Raw genomic sequence first — 14337 nt, 5'->3', positions numbered from 1 at the left:
TCCAAAAGAATATTATACATGTGTTTAAGAAGCATTTTTCGAATGATCTCGCATCTCCTGCTTTTATGAGAGAAAGGGTGATTATGGACAACACTAGGAGAGATCCTAAAGTCATTGCCTCAAACAGCTTGACCTTCGCAAGTGCAACAAATTCGAATGTTCAGTGTTTGATGGTTGAGAATAAGAAACTTTCAAAGAAATTGCAGGTTGTCAAGTAAGGGGTTGAACAGCTCCGCACAACATCTCGGAATGCAACTTTCTAACAGGTCCACTTAGAGGAAATGAAATCAGTGATACTTAATGAAGTATCGGCACTTGGAGAGACCATGTGAGATATCTATGAGGAGTTTTTTACCATTCATAACGTCTTTTTCTGTGTGATTTTCTTGAAAAAATAGTGTAAAAACTTTGTTAGAACTTTTCAAAATGTGAAAGCTACAATTGTTGCCATGCATGAATGCACAATGTGATACAAAGGGGCACTGCTTGACTTGGGTAAGAAGATGAAGCCATAGGTAGAGATAGAGAAATAAAGAGTGCAAAGTTGATCGAGAACAATAAACAACTTGCCTCATTCATTGACAACATTCAGGCGTTGTATGCATGGATATACAACATTCTGGATTCCTTGGTGAAGACTCACAAGATCACATCAGTTGGCTCACTCACTGAATCCAAACATAGGAACTAGGTCAGAAAGGAGGTAGAGGAATACTTTGAGCAGCTGAGACATATTGCCACTAAGGAGGACTTGGAGGTGAACAGACAACACATGCACAACTACATTGGTGGTTTTTTCCAAGTGTGGACAATCTTGACCATGCTTCGGAGGGAAGTAGAAACTAGTTCCAAAACGTTGTACCTAGATGCCATGGAGGCTAGAGTCCACTTCCAACCAAACACCATCATGAAATTTGGGGATGTCATTGTAGAATACTAGGCTTGGCACCGCTATGTGACTGAAAAACATCAAGTGGAAGTTGTTGAGCTAGAGTTTCCCTAAACTCAAGCATCATAGTGTTTTGTCTTGTTAGGCTGTCAAGTTATCTCTACCCTATTTTGTCTTATATGGGTATGAGTGTAAAATGTAATATTATTTGTAATTAATTGTAAAGTGGAATTCCAAGTTTCAATATTGGAATGTGAAGACTCATGATGTAATGTAATGATTTATTTTGTAAAGAAGTTGAAGAGTCATGAGGGTAGTCCAAAGGTCACAAAAGGGAGTTGAAGAGTCACCCCCTCTTATTACAAATAGAACCTCATAACTCATGTAAAGGGCTTGTTTGGAGCCAAGATTTTGGCTAGGCTAAGGCTTAGAAGGATATTGGGAGCTTTGTGAGAGCCTTGACTTCTTTGTAGCATAGAGGGAGTATACTTCTTTGGAGAAGCATATGTTGTTGACTTCACATTCCACTATTGGGACTAGTGGTTCATCAATGGTGTATGTATGATTGGAACTTTAATTTTAATAAAAGCTCAGAGTTGGCATGATTTCATGCATATGTTGTGAATATAGTAGGACTATTCTTATTGTATTTACAATGTATGTTATTTAACTTACACTTATGATTATGAACTATTTCATTTGCATTTTTATGAATATTTTTGAATACGTGTTGTTGTATTAATTCATCACTGTTAACTTGTGGATTATTCTGCATATTATCTTGTGGTCATTATGCTTGTGGCTTCCTTTCAAGTTGCGTACTATTACAGGCTTTTAAGGGGCTCACTTCCTCTTCCCTTTGTGTGTTGGAACCACCATGCATCGTACTTGACCTTCCATATGGTTACACACTTGCTTTCACCAAAGTTACCGTGAACCACTTTATGAGTTTTTGCAACAAAGGCACATCATTACCACCTCACTGTTGGGACTCCTACTCCAAACAGTGTGAGGTATAGTTGGGAATTTATATCGGGGAGATCCCCTAAATGTTGGTGGGTCCAGCACCATCAACATGCATGTGTGGAAGGAAACCATTCCCCACAAAAGGAACATAAAGACAAAATCGTCCATGAGTCATGGAAATCCCACCTCAAATGGAGGTTTTTGTATCTTCATGTCATACTCAAAGTACTCTCGCAAGGTCTATATGTTGAGAAACTGATAGGGACTTTTAGGAACAAGAATCTTTTTATTTCCCTCCTCATCCAATTCTCCTATATTTCCTTCAAAATTAGATTCCAAATGACCAACCTAACCACAAAGGTAGAATTTTTATTGCTGACCAAGGAAAGTGACAACCTCTCTTAAAATTGAAAAGTGAATTTCATGAGTTTCCAATGCCAAGATAATTAGATATGCATCTAATCCATACAATAAATGACACGTATTTGGATTGAAACTAGGAAGGTTTCTTTGGAGAAGTATGTAGGACATGATTTTTTGTTCCCCCTTTAATGGGTTGTTTTTCTCGAAGTTGTGGTATATACATACTAAGTATATTGAAATATACCTTTGCACGTCTCAAGAAAGATCATGCCATGTAGCACAATAAAAACTCATCACCTCCTGATCTTCCACGTTGCATTCTTCATGCAAGGAGATCCAACGAGAGAGAGCGACATGTGTTTGTCTATTTTTCACTTCAAATTGTACATGTCTCTGTGTAGAGGTTGAGAAATCTTGACATATATGAGTTGAAAAGAAATGGGGAGCGACACAATTATGAGAGATTTCGTGGCCCATTGCTAAGTTTGAGTGTTTCATCCAGGTCATATTGGTTCTTTTTCTAGATCTGCACGTCCACTTTGGTAGTTTTGGGCATTTCTTCACAGAGTTTTCTTATAACAATCTTTGGAAGTGGCCAACATAGCATTAGGATTTAATATTGATAATGAATGCAAGATCAAATATTTGGATTTGAAGAGTAAGAGAACTCATTGTTATGTAACATTCAATATTTATGAGAAGCTTCAACAAATTATCATGCACAAGATTGGCACTCTTGGGAAAACTTATCATGATTTCACTACTTCTCTTCCTGAGAAGGAGTGCAAATATGTTGATTATGACTTTGACTTTGTGAATAAAGAAAATGTCAGAGAAAAATATTTTTCATTGCATGGTCTCTTGACAGTTCCAAGGTCCTAAACAAGATGTTGCATGCAAGCTCCAAGAAGAGGTTTAAGAGAGAGCTTGATGGAACCTAGTGTGAATTTCAAGCAACAAATGCCTTTGAGATAAGCATTGATAATATTAAAGACAAATTACTCTAGACTTCTTATGATTTGATGTTTGCATTATATGTTGTGTGGGTATGAATATTGATTTTCTGCGTGGTTGAGCATTTGGGAACCTCCTCTTTCTTAAAGCAGATCCCATTGCTTCAGGTATTATGAAACCCTCCTACTTTATTAAAAGTGGGTAACAAGTATAAGGATCAATACGCCACATCTACTTTATTAAAGTGGGTAATAGGTACAAGGATCAACACCTCGCATCTACTTTATTAAATTAGCGATTTAGAAACCTCCTTGTAAAACAATTATGGGGTGGTTATAGCACATCACATTTTTTTCACAAGTTACTGAACCCCCTATTTTACTAAATTAGGCGAGAGGTACAAGGATAAATACCCTGCATTTGTTTTATTAAATAAGGGGTTTTGAAACCTCCTTGTAAAATAATTATGGGTTCTTAAAATGAATCCCATTTTTTCAAGAGTTACTCAAACACTGGTAGTTTATCAAATTGGGTGTCGACGAAATATCCTCCTACTAAAACAAGATCTCATTGTTTTAGGAATTACTGAAAAGCTTCTTTTTTATTAAATACAGTGCTTCAAAAGCTCCTTTTTCAAGTTTTTTTTATCAATGCATCATAAAAAGAGATGTCCCCTCATTTGTTTTACAAAATTAGAGGTTTTGATTCCCCACACCTGATCTATTATATTCTAGGGGTTTTAAAAACTCATTATGAAACAATTATCAGTGCAACTCTACTAGTTTGTTAACTGGCCTTTCTTAACCTCCTCCATCATTGTTGCAAGTTATTAAAACATATGATTTTATTAAATAATGGGAATTCTGAAACCTCCTCTTACTTGAACCAGATATCGTTATTACAAAGTTTTGAAACCTTCATGTTTTATTAAACATAATGGGCGATATATCAAGGTATGTGACTGATTAGCCTCATCATTGGGTAATTATATGGGCCTTAATTCACCTCCTAGCTTATTCAAACCAGCTATTCTCACAAACTATTACATATTTTTGATTATATTTTGTTTATGAGATGAGTTAGAGTTGGATATTTTGCTTTGTGGTCTAATGTGCATTTAATGCAGGATTAAAGGATAAAAGCAAGGAATTTTGTAAAAGACCTTGGTCAAAATTCGAATGGGACAAGGGAGAGGAATTAATGGAGGTAAATCCTCCTCATTTACTATCCCCCATTTGAATATTCCTCCATCAGCTTGGAGTGCAAATAGCCAAATCATGAGGACTAGAAGGCAGCTGAGCAAGTGAAAGTAAAAGCACTCGTTTATCTTGAGTTTGGGAGCCGAGCCTCCCTAATTTTAAGGAAGTCGTTGGATACTTCATTCGTATAAGTAGAGAGGCCTAGGACCTCTGTAGGATTTAGACTTTTGATTGTAAAACTCTACTTTATTTTCAGGTTACAAGACTTGTGAAAGTTTTTGATGTAATCCATTGTTTTGATAATAAGAATGAGTTTTGTTTTGAGCCAGCACTGAGTTAACTTAGAGGGTTGAAGCTCTTGGGTTAGGGCCCAACCCTAGCAGCTAAGGCTCCTCTTTATTATACATGTATGCTAGCATAGATTCATGGTTTAATCGTTCATTTTCTTAAGTAGTTGCATTTCCATTATAGCAGTGTAGCGTAGATTGGTTATGTTTTAGTTTTCTTCCACTTGTGCCTTCTTTCAATTAGCAGGTTAGCCAAGATTTCTTGCATGAAGTTTGTTGTCTTGATTCAATACGAGGTTCATTTCATTGTCGTCTTTTTCCATCACTTTTTTCTCATATGCTCATTTCCTTCAGCACGAAATGCTTAAGCGGAAGCTAATAAAACACGTCTTGATTAGATTATACCCGTAGATTTCCTTACCATCCAATCCAAAACAAACCTGACCAATCACTATCCAATTCATTTCAACACTTGACTTTATGCGCTCCAGATCTCCACCGCCGATCTATCTATCTTGATCCAACGACTATCGTGAATTCTTCCACCTACTTTATGCGCTCCAAATTTCCATCGTCAATCTGTCGTGCCCTCGATCCAACGGATATCACATCACCTGATCGTCAACTAGCTTGGCCGATCTCCACCGTTGATCAATCCCGCATGATCCAACGGTTATCACACAATCTCGCGCGAATTCTTGCACAACCAATATCCGCCCGAGAGAACATGAGAAAAGTGGTTTTCCATGCTACGTGTCACTCACTTAGGCTAATCACGTGAAAATTAGAAATACATCTTACAACTTTGAGGGCGTGTGAGAAACTGCTTACCACCTACGAAAACCCGCTCCATCATTCCGCATGTTTTTCCCGTGATAAGATCTCTGCCACTTATCCTCCATTAATCATGTTCGCCCATCTATTAACTTAATCTCCAGCGATAAGATCTTCGCCGCTCATCCTCCGTTAACCCTGTCCATCCATCTATTGACTCAATCTCATGCGATAAGATCTTCACCGCTCATCTTCCGTTAATCCTGTTCATCCATCTATTCACTCAATTTTTGTGATAAGATCTTCGTCGCTCATATTTCATTAATCCTATTCATTTATCAATCCATCCGTCTATTAACGTAATCACCTACAATAGGATCTTCACCACTCATCTTCATTAATCTTGTTCATTGATCTGACTGATCTAACGGTTCCCGTGCACTATTGCTTCATTACGTCCTCCTTTCACTGATTTTGATCTTCGATTGCTCTTCCGCTTGAAAACAAATTTAGTTTAGTTTCCTTGCTTACACCTTAGTATGGTTTGATGCTCTTTACTTCTGGAACTTAGATAGTAGCATTGGGTTAGTGATGATTTAGCAATTTTGCTTAGCATAGCTATTTAAATGGTGAATTAGGATATGGCGTGATTTAGCATTACCTGTTGTTTTCTTCATTACTGCAGTAGAATAGCTCTCTTACAGTAGATTTTCTCTTCTTCCATCAAAAAATCAAGCTTCTTCTGACTCTATAGAAGTCTGGCTTGGAACCCCTCGGGTCTCTTGCCAGATGAACAGTGACAACAGGCAGGACCTTCAATTTTACTTGTGCATATACCACTGTCACCTCCAAGTTTTTACGAACCATGGGTTGATAAGTAAAGCTAGTAGCCCAGGAGTTGCAACATCCTTGCTGTAATACTGGCACTCATCACTTTTTGGCGTCATTTTCAGGGAGGTGTCTGAGTAGAATGTGAGTACTACTTTCTTTTCTTCTATTTCTAGTCTCCAATTTTTTGCCATTAGTTTATTTCTACAAATGTAATCTAGTAGCTTCCTTTCTTTCAGTGGTCATTATCTGCTTTCCTTTCCATTCTACAAGTAGAATTTCAATTCAGCAAGTATTTTTTTTTTGTCAGTGGTTTTCATTCAATCAACAATTTCATTTCTGCAAAGTACTTTCCAGCTTAAAACAATCTTGTAAAATCCAACCCAAAAACATTTCCTTTCATGCCTCATAGGAATAGGGATAATTTAGGGAAATTCTTGCCAAATACCCCCACTGCATCCAACAACCAACCTTCTCTCTTCTTCAGTGGCTGTGAACTGGAGGAACCTTTAGGTGAGCAACCTGACATATTTGAAGAACCTACAGGGGAAGAAGAAGAAGAAGAACCCATTCCTACTGAACCAATGGCTTAAAAATGAAATGACAGAGGAAATAGAGAGAGAACTAAGGGTGCCTTCCCCATTAGGGAAACCAATCGGGACAATAAGATGACGAATATAAGCCCCTCTCCTCTACCTCATTTCCATGGCTTGACCACAGAGGACCTTGTCACTTTCCTATTTGAGTTTGTTGCTATGTGCCGAACCTATGACTATACAGATGATGAGAAAAAGTTAAAACTGTTTCCATCTACCTTCAAGGATGCAACATTGCGCTGGTTCATGGGTTTACCTAGAGATAGCATCACAACTTGGGCTCAGATGCAGCAGGCTTTTAACAACAAATATAGGGACTACTGTAGGTCAAAGGATACTAAAGAAGATATTTTCAAGATGACCATGGGCCAGGATGAATCCTTAGAAGACTACGAAGAAAGGTTCTAACTTAGTTACAAAAGGGCCAGGTGCACACTTGACCCCGAGTCACTAAAGTTGGTCCTACTTAGAGGAGTAAGGGAAGATCTTCTGGATACCTTACATTTGTTAGCAGGAGGAGATATCTACCAATTACCCTATGAGGATATCAACACTATCTTTAGAAACCATTCTAGGGCCGCCAGGAAAAAGGTAGGAGTAGTCAACCTATAGCTAGTACATCATCTTCCAACTCATCGATCAAGGGTGAAATTTGAAATATGTTAGAAATTTCAGAAGTGAGATGCTACAAACCCTTACCTTGCAATTGGACACCATGAATATCAAAAGGAAGCAATAGGAAGCAGAAAGAGCCTTGGCCATCCTAGGAACGAATGTCCATTGAACTACATTGATATTTTCTCAGTCTGTAAAGAAAACCACTCCACAGACAAGTGCCCTTCTTTACCCAGACTCAAAGTTGTATATCAAGGAGCTGAAAGGGTCAATGAGCAGCTTTGCTACATGAACCAAAGGAGACCTCCTGGGCCTAGACCATACTAGCAGGGTATGCAAGGGTCATCCCATGCATATTACAACCCTAACCAAACCACAATTGTACCTTCTTGGGAACCCCTTGCTCATCCTTCCTAGTCTACACCCCCTCCTTGGTCCTATGCATCTCAGTATCATTCGTAGCCAGTCATTTCAACCTTACATTCTGCCACAACCTCAGTGGAATACCCCACTCCAGGGGTGGAGGCCCCAATACAACAATGCTTCAGCTCTATTGCCTCCACCACCTACCCAACCATAACTCCTACACTCTGCTCCACCCAAGCAACCCCATATGCCTACCCAACCAAATCAAAACCCAAACAATAGGCAGGCTCAACAAGTATACAGTGGAGAAACATCATACCTAGCTTATGCTGTAGAAATCTAGGAGATCAACCTAATATCTGGGATAATTCTCCTGGATAGGGAGGTAGAAGAAGAAAGAGAGGAAAGAAACCTTAAAATAAATCCACCCTTTCCTAAGAGATTAGCCCAACCACTCCATCCTACCCTAGAAGAAACTGAACTTCTGGGAGAATTGAAAAATCTATGTGTAAAGATCCCCCTTCTCCAAGCAATAAAAGATGTTCCCATTTACAATAAGTTGATTAAGGAGAAATGCTTCAAGCATCCAGGAAGAACAAAAAGGGATGCCCCTACCATTAATGTCATTGGGCAACTGTCCGACTTAATGCTAGAGCAGGTAATATGTCCAAAATATTTGGACCCTGCAAGACCTATAGTAGATGTGCACATCAATGGCACCATCATCCCACACACTCTGATTGATCTTGGGGCTGCCATTAATGTGATGACCAAGGACACCATGCTCAAGATCAACCTCCAAGGGTCATTGAGGAATACCACAATAGTTTTGCAACTTGCAGACTGTTCCATAGTCACCCCTGAGGGACTTGTGGAGGATGTGATGGTCCCCATTGAGTCCTGGGAGTACCTTGCAGATTTCCTAGTTCTCTAGCCTAAGGCTAAGCTTACTGGTTACCCTCTCATCCTTGGGAGGCCATGGTTGGCCATAGCTGATGCTTACATTAGCTGCAGAGCTGGGAATATGACCATCAAAAATGGGCATATGTCCAAGCAGTTAGTCCTATACCCTCCTAATCAACCTTCTCTAGAGCATGATTTACCTTTATGGTTGGAGGAGGAGGAAGAAGATGAGGTTTATTCAGCCCAACTTTATGCTTTGGAAGCAACCATAGGAGGAGGATAGCAAGATGAGGATGACTTAATTGAATATCTACTCCAAAGCCCAACTCCTAGTTCGCTACCATTAAAAGAAGAAGTAAGGGAATTCCAGAACAATAATCCAATTGACTTGTGCTTGGCCAATTCCAACCCACTCTGTGTCAAAACCATAGAATTTGGCCCAGAGAAAACTTTGAAAATTAATCCATCTCTTTCTACCCTCGAAGAGGAAAAGCTATGCAACATGTTGAGAGAAAACCTAGAAGCCTTCGCTTGGAGTTACAAGGAAATGAAGGGAATACACCCCTCAGTGTGTAATCACCACATATACATCAAAGAAGGTTGCAAGCCAGTCCGACAACCACAAAGGAGGATGAATCTAGCTCTTAAAGATATAGTCAAAAAAGAACTGCAAAAACTGCTAGATGCAGGATTCATTTACCCTATCTATGACAGTGAGTGGGTCTCTCCTTTAGTGTTAGTTCCCAAGAAAAATGGTAAGTGGAGGATTTGTGTTGATTACAGGGAATTGAAAAAAGCCACAAAGAATGATCATTTTCCCCTACCCTTCATTTACCAAGTTCTAGATGGCCTGGTAGGGAAGAAGTTCTTTTCCTTCCTAGATGGATTCAGTGGGCACAACCAAATCCAAATCTGCCCAGAAGACCAGGATAAGACCACATTCACCTGTGCTTAGGGTACTTTTGTCTATAAGGTCCTTCCTTTTGGCCTATGCAATGCTCCTGCCACTTTCCAGAGAGAAATCTTGAGTATTTTTGCCGAATTAGTACATGATGTGGTGGAAATTTATATGGATGATTTTACACCTTATGGCTGTGATTTTCAAGAAGCCCTGACTAACCTAGGAAAAGTATTGCACAAATGCATTGAAATGAACCTGTCTCTCAGTCCAGAAAAATGTGAATTCTTAATGACTAAAGGGACCGTGCTAGGTCATTCAATATCTCAACAAGGACTGCAGGTGGACCCGAACAAAATAGCAATCATCCAAAGGGTCCCACCTCCACAAAAGTAGAGGGATGTCAGGAGTTTCTTGGGGTTAGCTGGATACTACCAAAGGTTCATAAAGGACTTCAGCAAGTTGGCCTCTCCTTTATTTGGGTTGTTGGCCAAAGATTCTGAGTTTATATGGTCAAAAAGCTATCAAGAGGCCTTAGACATTTTAAAGGGTAAGTTAACCACTGCACCAATTCTTCGAGGCCCAAACTGGGCCCTCCCTTTTCATATTCATGTTGATGCCTCACACAAAGCCATAGGAGCAACCTTAGGTTAGGTAGAGGAGAAATTTCCCTATGCCATCTATTTTATCAATAAGAACCTGTCAAAGATTGAGCTAAATTATACTGTGACTGAAAAGGAACTCGTGGCCGTTGTGCATTCATTAAAAAAATTTAGGCATTACATTACATGCTACCAAACATTTGTGTATACTGACCACGCTGCAATCAAATATTTAATGAACAAACCAGTTGTGAATGCTAGAATTATAAGATGGTTACTTTTATTACAACAGTTTGATCTAACTATTGTTGATAAGCCTGGTAAGGAAAATGTTGTTGCAAAATTTCTATCTAGGATGAATCTGCCTACAGATGAAGAAGGAATAGTGGATGACCTGTTACCAGTTGAGTATTTTTTCCTATTTCAGTTCTCTCCCCATGTTTTGTTGATATAGCAAACTATTTGGTATAAGCACAGTTCCCACCAAACTTGCCCTCCAAAGAAAAGGGAAAGATATTAAGGAAAAGTGCCCCCTTCACCTCGATTGGGGGCGATCTTTTCAAACTTGACCCAGATCAAATCTTGAGAAGGTGTGTAAAGGAAGAGGAAGTTTTTGACATCCTTTTGACCTGTCATGATAGGCCTTGTGGAGGTCACTTTGCAGCAAAGAGGATAACATTCAAAGTGTTATAAGTAGGCTATTATTGGCCAACTCTTCATCAGGAAAAAAGTACATTAGTCAATGTGATTGGTGCCAGAGGATGGGAAATCCTACTCCAAGAGATGAAATTCCCCTACAACCTCAAGTGACTTTCAAGCCATTTGATAAGTGGGGCATGGACTTCATTGGGCCTATCAATCCTCCTTCAAAGCAAAAAAAATACATTATTATGTGCATTGATTATTTGACTAAGTGGGCTGAAACCAAGGTGATTAAGGCTGCAACAGAAGAGATGGTGGCTGAGTTCCTAATGGGAGAATGTATTCTACAAAGTTGGGTACCCTAGAGAGCTAGTACAGACCAAGGCAGCCAGTTTACCTCCAACATGATTGAAGAACTACTCAGCCATCACAAATTCAAGCATAGGACCTCCACTCCTTATTATCCACAAGCTAATGGGAAAGTGGAGGTGACCAACAAGGCACTGGAGAGCATCTTAACCAAGGTAGTAAGCAGCAATAGGCAGGATTTGGTAGAGAGACTAGTTGAGGCCACCTGGGCCTATAATACAGCATGGAAGACCACCACTGGATTTACACCCTCTGAGCTAGTCTATGGAAAAAAGGCTTTGTTGTCCATTGAGTTTGAATATAACACATTGAGGATGGCAGCCCAACTAGATTTGGATCTCAGTCATGCATAGAAGGAAAGATTGTTGCCTTTGAATGGCTTGGATGAATTCAAAATTTAGGCCCTCCTACAAACAGAGATAGTTCAGCTTCAGAGGAAGATCTAGCATGATAGACATATTAAGGAGAAGCAATTTCAGGAGGGTGATTGGGCATTGTTATATGATTTTAGGTATAAAGACTTCAATGGCAAGCTAAGGACAAGATGGCTTGAACCTTATGTGGTGGAAAGATGCCATGATAATGGTTTAGTGAAAATCAGAACTATAGATGAAGAAGCCATTCCATTGCTTGTTAATGGACACCGATTTAAAATGTACAAGAGGCATTTATCAAAACAAGAGTTCATTGACAATATCAATAAGACAGTGATGTTGTTGGAGCAAGTTCCAGCTCCTGCCTCATCAGGTCACTGAAGAAAAGAAAAAAAAGGAGAAAAAAAAGAATAAGGATTTAGGTGAAAACCTCCATGAGGTGCCTGAGTACCATCTTTGGATTGAAAATCTCGTGAGGCGGCCCAATGATGAAAAAAAATGAAAAAAATAATAATAATAAGATCCCTGGGTGGAAACCTTCCTTGAGGCACCTAGGGAAAACATCTTGGGTGAAAACCTCTCTGAGGTAGCCTAGGTGTTTTTCAAAAAAAAAGAAAGATAAAAGGACATAATTATTATTTGCAGGTGGGCAAGAAAGATAATCAAGGAGCAAAGAGAGGATCCAAAGGGAACCCTGCCTCACATATAGTCATCTCCTCCACTCCTTACTAGGCATCTCTACATCAATTCCATTTTTTTTTTCACTTCATTGCTTCTATTTAGGCAAAGGCTGTGTTTTCTACAGGATCCCTTGTATTCCTACAAGATCCCCCGAAAAGCTACAGGGAGCAATCCGAGGGTGAATGGTAGGTTGGTTAGGTCTTGTAGCAGTCTATCCCATAGAATATCAATCATCAGCTACAGGTCTTCACTAAGATGATCCAGGAGCTCCAGACAGCAGAGGAGTAAGAAGAATGATCATGAAGCAAATAGACAAAGCATCACCTCTGATCTTCGACAACTGCAGCATGGCATCGAGACCACAGGTAAGTATCTCGCTGACTCACTCATATGCATCATTTGATCAAAAGTTGTAAGGGCTATGAGGTATTTGGTTTATAAGTGAAAAGGTGGCCAGTTAACTTGGCCACCTTCGACAAAGTAAACAGTCAGGTGGCAAAAAGAAAATTCAAGAGTGTAAAAACAATGATTTATTTTTGATGGCATTCAAATCCGATGTAAGGTGGGGCCTCGTCCCATATTAAAGTTCGAGTGATAACACAAGATTTAAGTAATCGTGGGTTCGAGAGGCAAATAAAGTGCTCTATGGGGGAGCAACGAGCACGAGTTATAACTCAAGCTCAATCCTCGTACTTGACCATGACATCAAGGTGTTTGATCGAGATCTACAGCCTAAGATTACTACGGGGGGTTCAAGCCTGATGAACATCCCATACACTCCCTACCCCTGCAAGGGTCCACCCCAATCGCTTGACTCCATCTCATCTCCTCCTCGTCATTCACAACCCTCATTCATGACCGTCCACCTCATTCACCCCACTTCATCACCTCGTCTGCCATTCCATAGATACAGTGTTGTGTATGGCTACCATTTTAGGATGCTTGAAGAATTAATATTTGGGGTAGAAACACCAATTCACCAAAGACTCAACATACCCTATTTCTTGATGCAATCACTCATAGACTCCAGCAACAAAGTAAAGGAAGGAAATTCCCAACAATTGGCTCATCATAGATTGATCAGGATCCTCATTGAGGATGCCCTCCAAAACCTCCGGATCCCTATAACATGGTCAGTCTTCAAAGACTTACAAATAGAGGATGACATCGAAACCCTCACCTATGATGTTAGTCCTTTTGTCAGTGAGTAGGAGGCAAAACAAAAAGAAGAAGATACAGAGCTAGATGGGGATGAGATGGATGAAGAATAAACTAATACAGAGGAACATGATGAAGGAGAAGAGAAAGAGGATGATGCTGAAACAGAGGAGGAAATGAAGGAAGAAACTGATGGAGAAGAGAAAGAACAACAAGAGGAAGAAGATAAGAAAAACAAAGAGTTAAGTGGCTTAAGGGATAGAGAAGCAATAATGAGAGATCGACTTGAGAAGGAAAATGCATGGCTGAGAGGATAGATGCAGGAAAGGGAAAACCAACTAGCATGTATGTCCAACCTCTCCTTGGATGCCATCCAGTGTAGGATGCCAGCTAAATGCTATGCACTTTACCTCAGAGAACAATGGCTGCAATTCCATATTAATACACTAGCATAAAGGGGCAACATGTCATTTCAAGACCACGTGCAGTTTATTGATCTTTGTGATCAAAGTACACTAGAGGATAGGGCCAAAATGGTTGAATTTTACTTGCACAACATGGCCCTCATAACATGAATGTTTGGCATCCTAATGTTGAGCTAGGAGATCTGAAATTAATGACTTTGGCATCATGGATGAACCATGAGGAGTCAAGGGCTACAGAGATGAAAAGAATATTGGCCAGAGAGTAGAATGAACCTCTTTTCATCAGGTTTGAACAATCAACTCCCAAGGCCCTAAACAACACCCATAATCTAATTGCAAATGATCCTTAGCTGGCACCTAGATATCTTGTTGCCTAAGAGCAAGCAATTTCACATTTTGAGGATATGTTTAGGCTGCTAGGAGATGATAGTATACATGCCTACTTAAG

General features: G+C 39.7%; 1 pseudogene; it reads left to right on the top strand.

Annotated features, from left to right (window-relative positions):
• Positions 1-3293, top strand: part of LOC149252029 (actin-depolymerizing factor 6-like) — a 52582-nt pseudogene extending 49289 nt beyond the window's left edge.
• Positions 3294-14337: the final 11044 nt, after the last annotated feature.

Source organism: Pinus tabuliformis, chromosome 7 (genome assembly GCF_031772625.1).
Source record: "Pinus tabuliformis cultivar Carrire ecotype Pingquan chromosome 7, CPIR1, whole genome shotgun sequence".
NCBI classification, from domain to species: Eukaryota; Viridiplantae; Streptophyta; class Pinopsida; order Pinales; family Pinaceae; genus Pinus; species Pinus tabuliformis.
Note: the sequence above shows the minus strand (reverse complement) of the source record. Positions and strands in the feature narration are given on the sequence as shown.